This window comes from Oxyura jamaicensis, chromosome Z, assembly GCF_011077185.1.
Source record: "Oxyura jamaicensis isolate SHBP4307 breed ruddy duck chromosome Z, BPBGC_Ojam_1.0, whole genome shotgun sequence".
Taxonomy (NCBI): Eukaryota; Metazoa; Chordata; class Aves; order Anseriformes; family Anatidae; genus Oxyura; species Oxyura jamaicensis.
In genome coordinates this window covers 43981806-43989521 of record NC_048926.1, presented here as the reverse complement: position 1 = coordinate 43989521, position 7716 = coordinate 43981806, and the positions used below count along the sequence as shown (strand labels likewise).

General features: G+C 40.8%; 1 long non-coding RNA gene across 2 annotated transcripts; it reads right to left on the bottom strand.

The window, feature by feature from the left end:
• Window positions 1–1415: 1415 nt before the first annotated feature.
• Window positions 1416–5019, bottom strand: LOC118156743. 2 transcript variants are annotated; one of them, XR_004746415.1, is made up of 3 exons: window positions 4644–5019; window positions 3457–3784; window positions 1416–1711 (listed from the first exon to the last, which is right to left on the bottom strand). It is a non-coding gene; the product is annotated as an uncharacterized LOC118156743 (long non-coding RNA). The 2 variants fall into 2 exon arrangements; XR_004746414.1 differs by lacking the exon at window positions 4644–5019 and having other exon boundaries at window positions 3457–4214.
• Window positions 5020–7716: the final 2697 nt, after the last annotated feature.

Below are 7716 nucleotides of genomic sequence, written 5' to 3'. Positions count from 1 at the left end.
TGGACTGTTTTGATGACGGCAGCTGCTGGGTGAAGGATGGAGAAGATTTTTTGGCACCACTGCCAAGTCCATTAGGACAAGCTATCTCCAGATGTTGGGACTTGATTTGGGTGGAAGAGTAATTTCCTATTAGTGTTATTGCTAGAAATGGGCAGGTTCATGTTGTCTAAATGGGCTCAGACCCAGCAGACTCGAAAATTCAGTAAAAGTTCACATATTATTTATTTTGAGCACCCCTGGGAAGAGAGGAAAAAAAAAAAAAAAAAAAAAAAAAAAAACATTTCTGTCAGAAAAAGATAAAAATGTCTAGTGAAAAGACAGAATCCAGGGTGGAGGACTCAATGCAGTGAAACCGAAACAGAAAATCATAAATAAACCCAGGCTATAGAATATTAGTCTCCTAAATATAACTTTCTGGCATTTAAATGGGAAACGTAAAGGGAATTTAAAGCAGGGATTTAAAGAAAGAAATTTCCCTCTTGCAGTTCACCTCTAACTAAGTAAAACAACCTTTTTAACAAAAATATATGAAGTTGTCTATCCTAGCATTTTATTTTTTATTTTTTCCCCAGCAAAACAAAACCCCAATCAAGGAAGATGTGGCAGAAGTTTAAACGACATGAAGACACACTTTGCTATAGGTTTTTACACCTTTTAAGAAGTTAGCCTAGGAAAGACCAAAAATACAGCCATCATATCAGTGCCTGAATATGTTCACTGGATATATGTGTAGCTATGCTGTTGTATCCTTGTGCTCCCATTTGGAGAGGGCCATGTAAGGTTAGAATCCCATGGCCCCTAGCTCTTTTTTTTTTTTTGACTTGATAGATGTATAATGGCTGTAAAAGCTACTAAAAATCATGAAACAAGAGGGAGAGAATAGCTCTGAATCTGTTCTTGGCCTATGTTGGCCTCTGTTTTTTGAACCTGGTTATATTTTATCTACATAGAAAGTTTCTTCCCACCAGTTAACAATGTCTATAATAGGAGTTCAGTGCAGGACATTTGCTCTCTGGAGATGGAATATATGTGTGTTGGTGAGCCTGAACTGCATGTGAGCTGGGCACATATATGTATATACTCACATATAAGTGGTACCAGTGCAAGCAGGCTCCATTTTCAGCTGCTTTTGCCTGAACATAAGAGCATACATATAACAAAGTTTTTCAGCCAGTCACGTGGTTGAAAGAGGCAAAAGTAATTCATAGACCCAGTCATGTTTCAGTCATCCAGTTTTAACTTGAAAGTCAACTTTAGACAAAAACTTTCCAAAAAAGTAACTCTCTCAGCAAGAAACAGTTGGAAGTAGAGTATGACGTTTTTAAAATAGCCTGTGAAAGAGCAGAAATTCTCCTTCAGACATACCACAGGTCTCCACATATCTCTCTAGCACAGTGCAACACGAGGAGCACACGTTTTACAGTTCTAAGCATATTTAATACAATGTTTTTACAGCAGCTGTTGCTTTCACAGAACTTTAACCCCACTGTGTAAATGCATCACAGGGAAAATACTCTGTTGTCTTGGAGACAGCCTTTGCTCACAAGCCTTTTTCCACTGAGCTGGTGTCAGCTTTCAGCCTCGGTCACATTCCAGGCAGGCTGGCAAATCCCGGCCTCTACTCAGCCTTCAGGACTGGCCCTGCTGGAGAACGGCTCAGAAATCCACGGCAATTACCACGGCCCTGCACGATCATCTTCCACAGCTGCACCTGACGAGAAAAGGAGAAAAATCAGTCCAAAACGAAACAAAGAGCAAAAGTGTTCCTGACACCCTAGTTTTTTTCTTCTCATAGTCATTTGTTTCTCACTTATTGAGCCCACTACAGAACCAGGTGTCTTTTTCCTGCTAAATTTAGACCAATTTATTGCCTTAGCTGAGAAGTGTTATGTTACAATGGACACTTGGAAGACCATTTGATGTATAGTGTGACAAATTCCTGCCATTAAAAGAATCGTAGAGCTTCTCTCATCGTTGCTGAAAGATAATACCACCTCCTGACTTGATCGGTCCATCTCTCTAGCATATGCACTCACAACTACAGGTAGTACACAGCAAAAGTTGACTTCATCACATGTGTTTGTGGACACAGCCCAGAGATGTATCTGAAAGGCCTGCCTTCAAAAGTCACATATTTGAAAGAGAAAGAGTTGGAAACTTCTGTTGAATCCAAGAGTACTTGTTTTCATCTCCATTTTAGATATATGAATATGCTTGAAGTGGCTGTGCTCCATGTGTGACTAATAGTAATAAAAAATGATGCTGCAAACTTCAGATATAGCTGCCACACAACAAGGAGAGATTTTTCAGAGTTGTGTAGCTGGACCTAATCCTACAAAGCACTAAATGCAGTGAGTGTCCAAAGGACACAAGTCTTCCAAGAAAACGCTTCCAATAACTAAGGTCTTATATCTAGTAACCTCTCTGAAAATAGCAAAGTATAGTCATGTCTCTGGCTAATTTGTAATCAACACTTCTTTCCTTCATGTTTAAGCACTGTTTTTGTCAGTAGGTAATGCAGATCCAATGCAAAGCTAAGAAGATAATGTTTGTTCCCAAACACTCTCATCAAAGTGTCCTTTCCTGAATCAGAACCTAGAAGATTAGCTGAATGTTTTTTTCAAAAAGTTTAAAAAGTAAGAATTCCTGCATAAGATGGCTTGAGTGAGCAGAAATTTGAGGGTCCTCTCTGCAGCGGAACAACCCTCAAGACTAGTAAGAGTTTTGGCTACTAAACTAAATTAGGACCAGACCTGCAAATAAGCTCAATGTAAACCAGAGAGAGTTTTAATGTTGTATAGCATTAAAACAAGGTAGAGCTCTTAAGAACCTGTGTGTGTCCTAAAGTATCACAGGAACCTCTTCTCTGAATTAAGTTGTGTTTTAAGCTTATGTTTTAACTTACGCATTGCACATCCCATCAGTTTATGCCTCCTGTGCTTAGCAGTGGGTTACAAAATGCGGAAAGATGCCTTCAATACATGTCTAGATTAACTGGCCATGGTGATTTCTTCCTCCCACGCACCAGTCTCTAGAGGCAGCTCAGCTGGTTCTACCCTATGAAAATGCTGCATCTACAGCACTTCTTTTCCAGTATTTGCTGTGCCAAAGCCTGCTTTTTGGCAAGCCAGGAGTTGCAGGTGCTGCTTCAAGGCTAAGCAAAGCTAACAAACTGTCTCATTCAGTCCTAGCCACCAGCAATTTCCTTGCTTAAGGCTAGGTTGCCTGATCAGCAAGTACGACAGCAAACACTGCATGATTCCCAGATGATGGTCAGAGCCAGGCTCTCCACTACCTTCTCTGCTCCTTCCCCAAAAAAGGGTTTGGGTACTCTCAGTGGAGTACCTCAACCTTATCAATATCTGATGATGGTTCCCTCGAGAAACACCAGCAAATAAAGAAAAAAAGAGGATACCAGAATTCCATCTTCCACAGTTTTCTCTTGTTTATACTTACTGTGCTAACTGCAACAGGGGATGATGAAGAATATAATCACTGATCACTATGATTTTCTTGAGGCAGCCAGAGCCATAGTTCAAGCCCCAGGAAGGTAGGGTGATCTGAGGCCATTTACTAAGAACAGTAGCAGGTTCTCAGCATAGAAATGTTAGAAGCATGGAGCCAAAGCCACAAGGCAAACCTCCCCTGTGTGTTATGAGTAGTATTTGGCCTTTCAGAGGATGTGTGCATGTCTGCTTGCAATCTGAAAGTGCCAAACCACATTCTGCAAGTGTCACATGCCTATGCTAGATACAGGAGTTCATTAGGAAGCAACTGGTCAATGCTGTCAAGATAAAACGTAGAGAGGAGAGTTGGTCTGATCTGACCTCAGAGAAGAATCAGTGTGTACTTGACATTTATATGTGTGGCTTTAATGAAAGTGAAAATTTTCTGACCTCAGTATCACAGGCAAATTGTAACCGTGCATCCTCTGTCCTGGAAAGTACAAGCAATTTTTGAGGTTGTTCTGCTATCTCCCTTGCTTTTAATTCCACACATTCAAAAGCACACTTTAAAAGCTACGCACTGACAAGGCAGAGGGTTGCAAAAACAGCTACAAAAGCCAGTGTGACCCTTGAATTGCTTCTAATGAATACTAAGGAGAGGTAATTAGAAATACATAGTATCTAATCACATCCATTTTGTTTTTGTAAAAGGGTGATCCTTATCTGGGTTCAAATGAAAACATGCATGCAAAAGGTTTGTATCCAATCACAGACAATACAATCTGACATATTTCTAGTCAACATGAAGCAACCCAGCTGGAACTTAGAGGCCTGGAAAGTTCCCAAATAAGCATGGGTTCACAATTATTAATAAATGCATTAGCAAAAAGCCTATCTCTGTCTTAGGTATTATATTTCAAAATGAATGTAAATGTTTTTTTTGTTGGTGTTTCTTTCCTTTTTTTTTTTTTTTTTTTTTTTTTCCTTCTGGTTTAAAACTCACTGAAGTGAGATGGTTGTGATCTATGTAATTCTAAACCTGGCATACAACATTTTTTCATGGACTACACTCCTACTTTTATATATAGTCAGAAAATAAGTTGTTCCATTATTTCATAGAAAATATTTCAATGCCAGGTTTATATTCTTGGAATTTCATGTTGGTCTTCCAACATGATTAGCTGGTACATTATTTACCTGTGTCTGACCTCTGGTATCTCGAACCTCTTATCCTCCAGATCTGCTGTCTTTGTCACTTTTTTTAGTGCACTTAAATACTCCTAGTAATCTATAAAATAGACCTTCATAACTGTTTAATTTTTTTGGAATGTTAAACCCAAATGGTCAGTCAACCTTTTTTTCTTCTGTGGTGGTTTTTTATCTCTGAGTTCCAGAAATAAAAACCATAGAACCATAGAATCACAGAATATCCCCAGCTGGGGGGGACACAAAAGGATCATTGAGTCCAACTCCTGGCTCCACACAGGTCTACCTAAAAATTCAGACTATATAAATAAGAGCATAGCCCAAATGCTTCTTTAACTCCAACAGGCTTGGTGCCATGATTATGTCCCTGGGGAGCCTGTTCCAGTGCACAACCACCCTCTCAGTGAAGAACCTCTTCCTCATATCCAACCTGAAACTCCCCTGTCGCAGCTTGACTCCATGCCTGAGTGTTTGTTGTTGTTGTTGTTTGTTTGTTTGTTTTTGTTTGTTTGTTTGTTTGTTTTTGTTTGTTTTTGGTTGGCTAGTTGTTTCTTTGTTTGTTTGTTTGTTTTTGTTTTATGAAATTATTGGTAAACACTATTAAAACAGCCTTTTTTTGTCCTCTACCAAACTATCAAACTAGGCAGATATAAATTTTCCAACACCAGTGCATGCTTGAAAAACAAAGCTTTGTTTAATACACAGTCCAGTGAAAGCAGTGCTATACTGTGATGGCATCTATGAAAGCAATAGGACAAAAAATCTGACATTTAACACTTCCAGATACATCAAAACTTTCCCAGAAAAATGGCTAGGATAGGGCAAATAAAGGGAAAGGATAACAGGCTGAAGGTCCCCTTTTGAAAATTTAAAGTGCTCTAAATGACAACACATAGCACTGTGAAAGGAGCCAGGTGTCAGATGCCTCTACTGCATCTTCACATGTTGGCTAGTCTCTGATTCCCAAGGGTGCCCATGAGGAGGGTAACCTTTGCTGGTCTTCAGCTTTGAAGCAAGTACCTTTGTGTTTCATACCCTACCCAGGAGTGCATGCTTCTCCCTTCTACCTCTCTGATCGCCCCTTTCTGGGAGGGCTGGGGACCCCCATCGTGGCAATTCTTCTGCCCCTCACTTTTGTGTCATCCGAGAGTGCCTCAACACACTCTTGGTTTTTGTTGCTTGCAAAAGGATACTGAAGAGGAGAGAGTGGCAGTACCTACCCCCCAGTGGCAGATACAGGAGGGTGTCCTCATGCAAATGTCATCTCTAAGCCTGGAGATAAGGTTTTAAGGAACTGGTGGGAAACCAAAGACGTGATTGAAGAACTTCCCATCTTGAAGAACTGATACACAGCTAGAGGTAATTCAGCAGATATAGTCTTTCCTGACTGCTTTCCTGAGGACCAGTTAACTGAATTTCTTGTTTTTATGTAAGACTCTTCCTGTTCTGAAGTGTGATAGAACATCAGAATAGGCAACAACAACAGACTATTTTAATGGACTTTTCCAGGGAAGTAATTGACAAGAAATAGTGATTTGGGATTATCTGGCATGATACATTAGCATTAGCATTACATTACATTACATTACATTAGCATTAGATTAGATATAATGGCATAACTTATCTTCTGATAACAGGTTTCCAAAGAATCAATGATCTCTTCTGAAAGGTATGAAACAGTGAAGCAGCAATAAATTAAATCTCTGGGACAAATCACTGAGATCAGACAAGATCTGTTTCAAATAAAAATTTCTTTATTAGACCAGTTGGTGAAAGCACATAAAAACTCTTGTGGCCTGTCACCTGCTGACAGTCACAGATTTATCAGCTATCTGAGATATTTGGGAAACATGCATTTCAGGATGAGGTTGTTCACACTTGGAGATTTTGGAACAGACTGCATTGATGTTGATCAGTCAACAGAGAATAAAGGTAAAGGGGAAAAGGAGCTTCCTTGTTAAAAAATATTGTTATAAGATACTTTTCAGAGGTTTTTGCTTGACCTAATAAAAAACAAAAATCAGTTCAGTGAAATATGAAATAAAATGAGTCGTAAAATCATATCATACTGGAAGGAATCCACAAGGATCATTGAGTCCAACTCCTGAGTCCACAGAAAACTACCCAAAAATCAGACCCTATGTCTGAGGGCATTTTCCAAATGCTTCTTGAACTCTGGCAGCACTGGGGCCACAAGCACTGCCCTGGGGAGCCTGTCCCAGTGCCCGACCCCCCTCTGGGTGCAGAACCTTTCCCTAACCCCCAGCCTGACCCTCCCCTGTCCCAGCTCCATGCCGTTCCCTCGGGTCCTGTCGCTGTCCCCAGAGAGCAGAGCTCAGCGCCTGCCCCTCCGCTCCCCTCCTGAGGGAGCTGCAGGCCGCCATGAGGCCTCCCCTCAGCCTGCTCTGTGTGGGCTGAACAGACCAAGGAATCTCAGCTGCTCTTCATATCTCTTTCCCTCCAGACCCTTCACCAACTTTGTAGCCCTCCTTTGGACTCTCTCAAATAGTTTTATGTCCTTTGTATGTTATGACACCCACAACTGCACACAATACTGAAGGTGTGAGGCTGCACCAGCACAAGGAAGAGCGGGACAATCCCTTCCCTCAATCCCTTCTCCAACCTCTCATGCCCAAGCCTGTAGATACATTCAGGATTGCCCTGTCCCTTATGCAGAATCCAGCACTTGCTCTTGTTATACTTCATACAACCGCTGATTGCCCAGCCTTCTGATTTGTCAAGATCTCTCTACAAGGTCACTCTACTCTTGAGGGAGTCAAGAGCTCCTCCTAAGTTAGTACTATCTGCAAACTTAGTGTGCATTTGAATCCAGAATCCAGATCACTTATAAAAACTTTGAAGAGAACTGCCGCTAAAATGGAACCCTGAGTAACTCCTCTAGATCAGTACCTCTCCCTCATTCCCCATTGTGAGGAAGTTGTAATAATGAAGTCAGCCCTCTTCTGAAGTCAGTCTCCTCTTCTCTAACCTGAAAAAAAAAAAAAAAAAGTGACATCAGCCGCTCCTCATATTTCGTCCCCTCTATACTGATCTCTCTTTTCCT